We start from the raw sequence: 11,875 nt of genomic DNA, 5'->3' as shown, positions 1-11,875 counted from the left end.
CGGGCGGGCGGGCGTGGACTCGGATCCGGGGCCAGAGCTCGCGTCACCCGCCCTGGAATGCTGTGGCTCCGTGAACTCCCTCCGGATTCGCCCAGTTCCCGTCAGAACATGAAACCAGAGGAAAAACCCAAGGCCCACACTGATCCGCTCAGAACTTAGCAACAGCACAACAAGCCGTCGCCAGCCCACTTCTGCAGCTGGTGGTTTCCGCCGGGGAGCTGGGAGCTGGGAGCTGGGAGCTGGGAGCTGGGAGCTGGGAGCTGGGAACTGGGAGCTGGGAGCTGGGAGCTGGGAGCTGGGAGCTGGGAGCTGGGAACTGGGAGCTGGGAGCGGGCTCTGCTGCCTGGCGGGCCTGCAGGGCCCAAAGCCACCCCACTGGACGTCAGGATGAGATGGGTGTGGAACCACACGGGTTCCCAAGAATGGCCCGAGTTCCCACCCTTCCCCTGTGCTCCCTGCGGGGAGCCCGAGAAAGAACCGCTGATGGGCATCCCCAAGCTCGGCCCCCTCGGGCCTCCTGGCCCACTCAGCGGGAGCTGGCCAGGGCACGGGGGATTCAGAGTTGTAGAAATATTCCAATGATCCCGGCATCTCTCGGTGAGTCACGGCCTCTGGGCTTCTCCACCATCACATCTGGACAGCAGGAGCCTGGCCCGCTGCTGCCCCAGCTCCTCCGTCCCGCCTCCCTCCTCCCAGGCCAGCCTCACACTCGCTGGGCCAGCAGGAAGATGTCTCCGACGTGGAAGAGTTCAGAAACTCACACTGCAAACCCTGGCCCCCTCCTGTTGAACCCCAGTTGCCTCATTTGCTTCTGAACTTTCACTTCTTCTTGAAATAAGACAGGTGTCCCGCTGTGTGAGCACAGCCACGGTTAGTAGTGGTGTCAGTCCTGGCACATAGTAGGTGTTCAGGAGGCAGTGGCTCCCCTGATATGGTTGCATCCCATCTCCTCCCTATGAGGCAGGCTGTCTGAGGCTTGAGGCCAGATGGGGCTTGAGGCCACTTGTCCAGGAAAGAGACCAGGACGATGAGTCTTGTTGGGAGTAGAGAGAGGACAGCCACTGGTCCCCCAGTGCCGTCCCTTTCTGGGGGTGCAGGGGGAAGGGCCATCACCAGGCTGGGCCCCTCCGAGGGGTGCTGAGGACAAGAACCCACCGGCCAACAGGGGCTGTGAGGGAAGTCGCCCTGATTTCCCTGATGCAGTCATTTGGGGAAATTGAGGCAGGGGTTTCTCCAGGGATGGGGGGCTCTGGGCTCACCAAGGTGCCCCTTTCTCTCTCTCCGCAGCAGCCCGGTAGGACCTGGCCTGGGAGACTGGTTGCCCAGCCGCAGGGGCAGGAGGTTAGGGCAGAGGTGCGGCGGCTGGCAGGGTCTGGGGACGCGGCAACCCCCCATCTGGTCTGCTGACCACGGACTCTGACTTAGTGACGGTCAGAGCAGCTTACTGAGGACCCACCCTGTTCTCCAAGTGGGGGTCCCCGGGAACCCCACGTGCCCAGGATGGAGTCCCTGCACCACCACCGGGTGGCCCAGCAGGTTGTCTCTTTCCTGGGTCTCAGCGCTTCATCACCTGTGAGCTGTGCGGAGCGAGTGACCCAGGTGGCAGGTTCCTGGTACCCCCCACACGGTAAATCCCGGGCTGCTCCTGCCACCCTCTCCCCCCGGGGTCATTCTCAAGCAGCAGTTCTCCAAGTGGGGTCCCCACACCACCAGCCACAGCATTACTGGGGAGCCGGTTAGAGATGAACATTCCCAAGCCCCACACACCCCAGACCTAGAACCAGGGACTCTGGGGTGGGGCCCGGTGGCCCCTGTTTAACAAACCCTGTGGGGGTGCCCACTCGCTCACGTTTCTCGTCATTCTCTTAGGTCAGTGGTCGGCAAACTCATTAGTCAACAGAGCCAAATAACAGTACAACGACTGAAATTTCTTTTGAGAGCCAAATTTTTTAAACTTAAACTCTATAGGTAGGTACATTGTTATTAACTTAATTAGGGTACTCCTAAGCTGGCCTTTGCTAAAAACGTCCTCAATCTGATTGAGGTACGTTCGCTGAGGTCGACCCCTTCCAACTCTCCCATCCACACTCGTTTTGTATACTTGTTTCGTCTGTCTCCTTTCCGAAAACCGACTTCTGCGCATGGGCCACGAAGTTTCAATCGCACTGTACGTGCGCGCCCGCACGTGGTATTTTGTGGAAGAGCCACACTTAAGGGGCCAAAGAGCCACATGTGGCTTGCGAGCCGCGGTTTGCTGACCACTGTCTTAGGGCATCAACCTGCCTGTATCACTTTCCTGCGCTACACCCTTCCATGGCTCCCCATGGCCTCTGGGTAAAGTCCAAGGGCTCTACTGTGTTCGTAGCCCACCCCAGGTGGCCCTGAGTGTCCGGAGGGGCCCGGCCTGTTTCCCCGGTGGGATGACTCGGGCCTGTGGCCTGTGTGCCTGGCCCCCAGCAGCTGGCGGACTGGGAAGAGGGCAGGAGAAACGATGCCACGCGTTGACTACGTGAGTGGCTCCCAGTGGCAGTCTGGTGTTCACATACTGGCCCTCACTCTGCTACTGTAAACCGGGCAAGTCACTTTCCTGTTTAGAGCCTCAGTGTCCTCATCTGTCAAATGGGTACAACACTGTCTGCTGAGTTACCGCAAGGGTTAAACACAGTCACCTGTGCAAGCGTTCAGCCTGCCGCCTGGCAATCGCCTTCAAGCAAGAGTCCCCAGTTCCTGACCCCAGACTCTTGGGGCTGGAGGTTTCAGGATTCTATAAGATTTTCAAAAGGAATGACACCATTTATCACATGACAGCTCCCACGGGGGGTCTTCCAGAAGCAAGCACACTGATGCTTCTCATCGAAGGGTATACCTATGCCAAGTCCGTACAGACAATAGACTATTCACAGATAGTTTCCCATTAGTCCAGGCCATGCGAAGGCTCTTGGACTTTTCCAGAAGGTAATGGGGAGCCATCGAAGGCTCTAGACAGGAAAGTGACACAGTCAGGTTGATGCCCGAAGAAAGTGGTGCCCACCTGCGAGCGGGCATCAGCCTCCCCAGGAGGGCTGGGTAAACACAGACCACCGGGCTCCTCCCACGGCGGCTCTGGCCTCAGGGAGGGCGTGGTCACTCTCCCATTTTACAGAACATTTACAGAACACTGAGGCTCAGGGTGATGAAAGCACCTGCCCGGGGCCTCACAGCTAAGTGCTGGGGTCGGGACTTGCCGAGTGAGTTTTGGGATCCAATTTATAAAAAACCTTTTAGTTCTCAGAAATGAACCGCGCTCCTGCTGGGCCCAGAGAGAGGCCCGGGACAGAAAGAGAGAACGTGAGCTTCGGGATCCAAGCCCGTCCACCACTTTTCGGTTATTTCACTCTGGCCAAGTGACCTTGCCTCCCGGAGCCTCAGTTTCCCCATCTGCAAATTGGGATTAGCAGCCGTTCACTGGCAGCGTTGGAGGAGGGAGCAGTGAGACAAGGGTGCTGGGTCCTGGGGAGGCGCCGCCCTGCCTGGTTCCGGCTCAGCGAGCGCCAGAATTCCCCAGGCCCCACCCCCGGCCCACACACCCACCTGCCTGGGCCTGGGCCTGGGCGCAGGAGGAGCCCGTGTTGCCCAAACACTGCGGAGGCCTGTTGGTGCCTCTCCATGGTGACAGCACCCTGAGCGGGATGGGGCGAGGGAGTGCCGGTGCCAGGCACCCGCAGGTGCTGTCCCTGGGACACGACAGGAAGCAGGCCGCTCACCTGGGCTGGCACGGCCAATGCCACCCACAGGGCAAGCTGGGCCTCCGCACACCAGCCTTCCCAGGGCCCAGCACATGGGTGCCCGCTGAGCCCAGGCCTGGGTGCTTCCCAGCTACGCCTTCCACGCCAACCCAGGAACTGACTGTCTGTCTCTCTACCTCTTTCTCTCAAAATGTTTCTTTCAAAGTAACATTCGCTGAGCAGCACAGCAGACTGAGCCGAAAGGATCCAAAGCCAGAGGCCTGGGTTCGAATCCCAGCTCGGCCAATGGCCGGCTGTGTGAGCGCGGGCAGGTTACTTGGTTCTCTGCGCCTTCGTTTCCTGTCTGCAGAGAAGGGGACCCCTCTGTTCTTCTAGGGGCTCAGATCAAATCCTCAGGGGCATCCTTGACTCTGCTCTTCCTCTCACCCCATCACCCGACTCCCAGGAAACCCAGTCGGCTCCCCCTTCAAATACATCTAGCCCAGTGGTTCCCAGCGTGGGGCCCGCGGCCCACAGGGGGGCAATTCGAAAGTGAGTTAACAGTGAATATTTCGCATTTCTTATGGCTCTAGGGGTCTCACATACAGAATACAGAAGATAAACATATATTGTGACATATTTATGCATTTCAGTTCTCTATTATATGTTTTGAAACTTTATTTGCTATTTTTTTCATATCACTTCATGTTATTATTATTATTTTTAACCAATTTCTTAGTGATTTCTTCCCCAGTACTTCAACTGTTCTTTCGTTCTTTTCTTTTTCTCTTTCATGGATGCCATGTTCTTTGGAAGCTTGTTTAGACCAAGTGAAGGGCCCTTTAGGCTTCCACCATGCGAATAGCAGTTCACTTTTTGAATAATAAGAATTCTATGTCACGGGGGGCATCCAGGTTTTAGAGATGCTTAGGTGGGGCGTGGTCAAGAAAAGGTTGGGAGCCGCTGCTCTAGAATCATGACACCCTCCTCCCTCTGGCTCTACCCGATTGCTCATCGCCATCCTCTCCTTCCTTCCTTCCTTCCATCCTTTCTTCCTTCCTTCCTCCCCCCTCCCTCCCTTCCTCCCTCTTTTCCTCTCCCCCCTTCTTCTCTTTCCTTTGCTTAATGCTTTGAGAGTATATTGTAGATATTATGACTTTTTGCCCCTAAATATTCAGTACCCACCCCACATAATCATAATCTGCATTTGACGTGACATGATTATCTTATGTACAGTTCATACGATCATCTTATATACCGTATTGCTACAGTACAGCTTACTTATGGAATATATGCATTCTGTAAGATGTTGCCGATTGTTCCGATATCACCCTTGAGACCATTTCTCTTCCCATCTGGAATCCAGCCCAGTATTGGGCCTGGATCCAGATGTCCTGTCTTTATTCTCTCCTTTAATCTGGACAGTTCGTTCCTCAGCCCTCTCTGTCTCCCACGACCTTGACCTTTCTGCGGAACACGGGCCCATCATTTTGTAGACCATCCTCATCCTTTGGCGGGTCTGCCAGGCCGGTTGCTCACCATCAGAGCCAGGTCCTGGATTCTTGGCTGGGATGGCCCCGTGTGAGTCCTCAGCGCATCACAGAGGAGACACGTGACCTCAGATGGTCCCAAATGATCTCTTGGCTGAGCTGGTGTCAGCCAGATCTCTCTGCTGTAAAGGGGGACTAGTGGGTAGCCGGGAGGCTGACACTGTGAGACTGTGTGCAAATCCTGCCCACCCCCAGCAAGCCTCCCCCCACTGGCGATTCTTACCCAAATCAATGTGCAGGCTGTGGAGCCAAAGGGTTCTCTAACTCCGTCATCCCTGGAGGGTGACTCCCCGCATCCACTGGTGACAAATGAATTAGTGTTCACTATGATGGTTGTCAACGGGTTTTATAAATTCCTCACTTCCCCGTCATCTTCCTGGCATTCTTCTGTAAGGAAGAGTTTCCTCTCCCTCATCATTTCTTCTCTTCCTTTCTCCCTCCTTCCTTTCTTTTTTTAAAAAAAATATATTTTTATTGATTTTAGAGAGGAAGGGAAAAGGAGAAACATCCATGATGAGAGAGAATCGTTGACCAGCTGCCTCCTGCATGCCACACACTGGGGATGGAGCCTGCAATCCAAGCGTGTGCCCTGACCGGAACTATGACCTGGTTCATAGTTTGACACTCAACCCCTGAGCCATGCCAGCTGGGCCCTTTCTTTTTCCTTCCTTTCTTTTAAAAAAAAATATGTTTTTTAAATTGATTTCAGAGAGAGAGAGAGAGAGACAAGCAATGATGTGAGAGTGTGAGAGAGACACATCTATCTGTTGCCTCCTGTACATGTCCTGACCAGGGATTGAACCTGTGACCTTTCAGCTTATGGGACGATGCTCCAACCCACTGAGCCACCCGGCCAGGGCTAGTGATATCCATTTTTATGACAACCTTCTGTTGATGGGAAGTGATCGGGCTTTCCATTCAGGATGCGGACGCAACATTTCCTTTTAAGACTCACTGAGTTCAGTGAGCCAGTGGAAAAGACAAGTATTCTGCGGATTTAGCAAAACTCGTCAAAGCACCACGGTGTGAGGTGTGGGCCCTTCCCTCCAGGCTTCCTTGCTGCCCAGCTTTTCAATAAAATGATGTAAACATTGCATCCCGTCTCCCTCCCTCTGCCCTCCTCCCGCCAATAGCAAGGACCAGCGAGGTGCCGTGCCTGGCACTGCAGCTCCCGGGTGAGTGTGTCGCGAAGCCTTCCTCCTGGAATTCACGGTCTAGTCGGTCTAGTCGGGGAGGCAGACCAGTAACCAGGTAATTACTACCTGTGGTAATTGCTCTGATGGTGGAGCTCAGCTTAGCATGTAATTGGAGCAGAGGGGAGTGGGGCGGCCTCCCACAGCAGTGGGGGTGCCGGTGGGCGGGGCCCGTACTGTTCCCCAGGCCAGAGCTGCATCTTGAAGACCCTGTCTGAACTGCTGGGGTGAAGAAGAAGATGGGGAAGGTGTGCCCAAGAGTGTCCAGTCTCCTCGCTGTGGCATCTTTGCCGCGAACAGCTCTGACGCAAGCATTTTTGCTGCAAACATTTTTGCCATGTAACTACCAGGAATGCAATTGTGCCAAAAAAGAAAAGATAAAATCACATAAAATAAAAAAGGGCCATTAAAAAGGCCATAACAAAATTAAAAAGACTTTATTGCAAAATGCAAACTATATGAATACATTTGAAAATGTGTGTGGATTTATGGTAACACTGTGCAAAGAACTGGTTTCGTTTTGTGGACTGTACCTGAGCACTTGTCTTCTACGGGAAATGTGGGTTCAACTCTGTGCCTTCAAAGAGACCCTTGGCCTCTATTTCTCCTCCCAATTGGGTTTCAAAACCAGAAACCAGCTGTCGGGCAAATCATCGTGCCCTGAAAGAAACACTAACGGCTTTAAGGCCATCCCTCCCACCCACCTCCTCCTCACTGTGCACACCATCCTGAGGGCGGAGATTTATATTGATATATTTTTAAACTTTTTTTGTTTTGTTAATTCTCACCCAAGGATATTTTTCCATTGATTTTTTTTTTTTTTTTAGGGAGAGTGGGAAAGAGAAAGACAGAAACATCGATGTGAGAGAAACACATCGATTGGTTGCCTCCTGCATGCGCCCCGACCAGGGCCCAGGCCGAGGAGGAGCTTGAACCAAAGTACGCGCCTTTGACCTGGAATTGAACCTGGGACCTTTGGTCTGCAGGCCAACGCTCTATCCACTGAGCCAAACCGCCTAGGGCCGTGGTCGGCAAACTGAGGCTCGTGAGCCACATGCGGCTCTTTGGCCCCTTGAGTGTGGCTCTTCCCCAAAATACCACGTGCGGGCGCACATATAGTGGGATTGAAACTTCCTGGCCCATGCGCAGAAGTCGGTTTTCGGCCTGGGTGAGTCTATTTTGAAGAAGTGCTGTTGATATTTGGCTCTGTTGACTAATGAGTTTGCCGACCACTGGCCTAGGGCAAGATTTATGGATAATATAAAAATGGGGGTAATTGTGAGAACTTTGTCCATGGAGAAAGGAAACCAAACTTACTCCAGCTTAAATACATCCCGTCTGCCGGAGGTGGTTGACGGATTCCCGTCAACGGAGAAATGAAACCAACCAACCAACCAACAGCCAACCAGTTACTGTATCTTCTTTTTGGAAAATATTGTCTTATGGCCAATTAGTTATGCAGCAAAAATGTGTGCGGCAAACTCCCTACAGCGAAGACGCTACAGCAAAAGCACCTAGAGCCATTCCCGGCAGAGGGCACACTAAGCAAAGTCGGGGTCCCCTCACCCAGCCCTGCATGCTCTGGCTGGGTGGTGCTGGGAGCCTCAGTTTCTTCATCTGCACTATGGGCAGAACCCCACCCGCTCCAGGGACCGGGGGAAGCTCAACCCTGGCCACAGCGAGTCCTTCCTGCCGTGTACAGGGCCGGGTCCACGCATGGGGCTTGCACCCAGTTTCTCAGACGCCCAGAGCGCCTGGCTGAGTCAGAGCCTCGACGCGCTTCACTGCCCCTCCTCCCCCTCCAGACCCCACCTGCTCCTGCCCCTTCCAGAAGATACTCTAGGTCACGCCTTGGGGTGCTTGTCCTTCTGTGTCTGGCTTATCCATCTTGCTGCATTGGCAAGATTTCCTGTGTGAGTATAGACCACATTCCGTTGTGTGCATGGGCCACATTCTCTGCGTCCAGCCGTCTGTCTGGGAGCGTTTAGGTTGTTTCCGCATTTGGCTCTTGTGAATAGTGTGAGCATCAAACTAAAAGGTTCCCGCACAGCAAAGGGACCAATGAACAGAGTGAAAAGACAGCCTAGAGGAGGGGGAAATGTTGGCAAACCATGTATCTGCTAAGAGCTGTATCTCCAAAATATACAAAGAACTCCCACAACTCATTGGCAAGAAAATGAATAACCCGATTTAAAAACGGGCTGAAGATTTGCCGCGTCAGAGACATTTCTCTGGAGAAGACACACAGACGGCCAACAGGTATATGAAAAGATGTCCAGGCAGAGCTGCCTCAAACTGATTGTCAAACTGCAGTGGGAAGGCCAGGGAGGGTTGGGGGGCAGGAGGGAGGGGAGTAAGAGATCAACCGAAGGACTTGTATGCATGCATATAAGCATAACTAATGGACATAAGACACTGGGGGGTAAGGGAGGGCAGGGGATTGTCAAGGGCGGGGGGAAAAAAAGGACACATATGTAATACCCTTTGTAATACTTTTAGCAAAAAAAAAAAAAAGTATAACTTTTACAATGTTAAAAAAAAATTTGGATATTTTGTTAAAAAAAAAAAAAAAAAGAAAAGATGTCCAACATCACCAATGACCAGGGAAATGCACATCAAACCTCACGCCCACGAGGATGGCGGTTATAAAACAAACAGAGACGATGAGAGTCCGTGAGGGTGTGGGAAAGCTGGAGCCCTGGGGCACCGTTGGTGGGGATGCGACATGAGGCAGCCACTGCGGAAAACAGGTGGAGGTTCCTCAAGAAATAAAAAGTGCAACTACCATACGATCCAGCAATTCCACTTCTGGGGGTTATCCAAGAGAATTGCAACCAAGCTTTCTGTCCACGTGGCCAGTTTTCTCCTTCCCCAGGTGTCCATTGGCCAGCAGTCACCGGCATTCCCCAGTCCCACTGTGGCTGGACCAGACACGTCGTTGGGAGCTCGGGAAGCGTCTGCTGATGGGATTCACTGGCCTGGAAACTCAGGGGCACCTTCACTTCTAAGTCTGGTTTCTCACCTGCCCCGGAAAGGTTTCATCGAGGAGCCCTCACATGGGCACTACGAGGGGCCTCTGCCGCCACCTACTGGGCATATGGGGAAAGGGCTTTTACAGTCACCCAAGGAGTCCCTCCTGTTGTCTGGAGGTCAATATATATAAAAGCCTAATATGCAAATTGTCCCCTTGGGAGTTTGACCAGGAGATCGGGGGTTTGATTGCTTGCTATGACATGCACTGACCACCAGGGGGTAGCGCAGAATGAAGGAAGGCCCTGGCTGGCAGCTGGAAGGCCCCAATCGGCCCTGATCGCTGGCCAGGCCTAGGGACCCTACCCGTGCACAAATTTCGTGCACCAGGCCTCTAGTTGATAAATAAATGCCAACAACAACAGCAATAACAACAGCCAGGAGTTATTACATGATTACTCTATGTCAGACGGGGAAGGCGGGAGGGCCAAGGAAGGGCTTTTGGGAACTCCTGGTGCCGTCCCAGGAAGGCTCGCTCACAATGACTTTCAGGCACCCGTGCTGTCCCGTGGCCTTGCTCCGAGCCCTCCTCAGGACATCCTCCAAGCTACCTGGGTGTGCACGCCCTCCGCCAACATCACAGCGGGGAAACCGAGGCGCGCAGGGGTGGAGAACCTAGACCGCGGCCTTCAGGGAGTGTGGAGCTGAGGAGACTCCAGGACTTGAGCCCGGTGCTCAGGGACCCAGGCGATCGACCTGGAGAAGGGAAGGCAGATCTGCACACAGGTCTCTGTGGTCCATGTTCTGGAGGCCTGAGGTCAGGTGGGCGGAGTGGGAGGGACAGATTTCTGGGTGTGTGCTCCGGAATGACGGCCTTGCCGCGGTCAAGGGCCCTCTCTGCCACGCCAGGCTGTGTCTCCAATGGGAAGCACGTCGCTGGTGTCAGAGAGTCAGCGCCCTCTTCCTGGCTCTGCCACTGTCGAGCTCTGTGATCTTGGGCAGCTTCCTCCAGCTCTCCGGGTCTCAGTTTACCCTTCTGTGAAATGGGACCATTCACAGTCCCTACCTCTTTAGGCTCCACTGGGAATCCGGTGAGAACACACACATAAGAGCCCTGAGTGCCTGGGGAGCGTGAGGTCCATGGCACCACAGACCCCGGCGGACACATACCGGCCGTGCCTCAAGGCGGCTTCACGGCTGCGAAGCAGGTACAGGTGTGGTGGCTCCGCGGAGTCTGGGAAACAGTCACCGGGCCAGGAGTGCCTGAGTCACAGCCAGTGCTGGGAAACCGCCCCCTGCCACCTCCAGCAAGGCCGCGTGCCTCTGTGCTGGCTCCGGGCCTCCTCCCCGCCCCCCACCGGGGCCCCCGGCCAGGCATGTTAAGGAAAGGAGCCCACCGCAGCCGGGCAGGCTCAGTCCTGTCACATGTGCCTGAGGAATGAAGGAGCTGGGAGATGCGCCTTCCTCCCCACTCTACAGATGCAGGACGGGGGCGTGGAAGGGGAGGCGCTCTGCCCAGGGTCACCGGCCGTGTTGGGGTCGGACCTGATGCGCCCCCTGCCGTGTCCAGCAGAGAAAGCTGGGCCGCCTTGCTCCACCGGGGCTGGTTCTGCCCCAGCTCAGGCCTGGGATCAAAGGCTGAGCAGCAGCAGGAAACCCTTCCCATCCCGACTTCCCTGAACTAGGACACGCTTTGACGTCAGCACGTCCACATTCCTGCCCTCGAGCCCCAGGGCGGGGGCACCGATTTCCTCCCTCCAACACTGGCATCGCAAACAGGAAGCTGGTCATGCGGGTGGGTCCGGGCCAGGCCTGGGACAGGGGGTGGGAGTCCAATCCAGGCGTCAGTTCCCCGCCGGCGCCTGCCTGGCTCTGGCCCCCACGGAGGGCCGGGGGGTCCTGTTTAATGACCCCCCCCCAGGGCCACACTGTCCCTAAGGCACCAGCACAGGGCCCTCAGGCATGGCCTCCCTTTGGGTCTTCACCGACTGCGCACGCGGACATGAGGGTCGGCTCACTGGTTAACAGCGATGGCCAGCATGACTGAGCACTCGCTCCAGCTCTACCCGGTTCTCTCATTCCATTCTTAGGAGCAATCGTCTTATCTTCCTGTGACAGATGAGGCAACCGAAGCAGGTTAAATCCGCTGTGACTCGTGGGCAGGGACCTGGGCCCCGAGGGTCTGGCCCAGAGCTGGTCCTCAGAGCCCCCGGGGCAAGGCCTGCTCCCCACCTCAGCCCCTGTTCCTGCTAACCTGGCCATGTCTCTCCCCGCTCAGCCCTCCCAAAGACAAAAATCCGCGCCCTTTATCTCCTGCCGCCCCACTCCCCAGCCAACCGTCCTGTTCTAAGAGCACTGAGCCATTTCTGATTCCAGAAACCAGCTTCGTGTCTCCATTCTGACCACCTCCTATAGAGAGGACTCCAAGGCCCACAGAGCCCAGGAGGGCAGAGTCAGA

This window comes from Myotis brandtii, unplaced genomic scaffold (genome assembly GCF_000412655.1).
Source record: "Myotis brandtii unplaced genomic scaffold, ASM41265v1 scaffold6, whole genome shotgun sequence".
NCBI classification, from domain to species: Eukaryota; Metazoa; Chordata; class Mammalia; order Chiroptera; family Vespertilionidae; genus Myotis; species Myotis brandtii.
Note: the sequence above shows the minus strand (reverse complement) of the source record.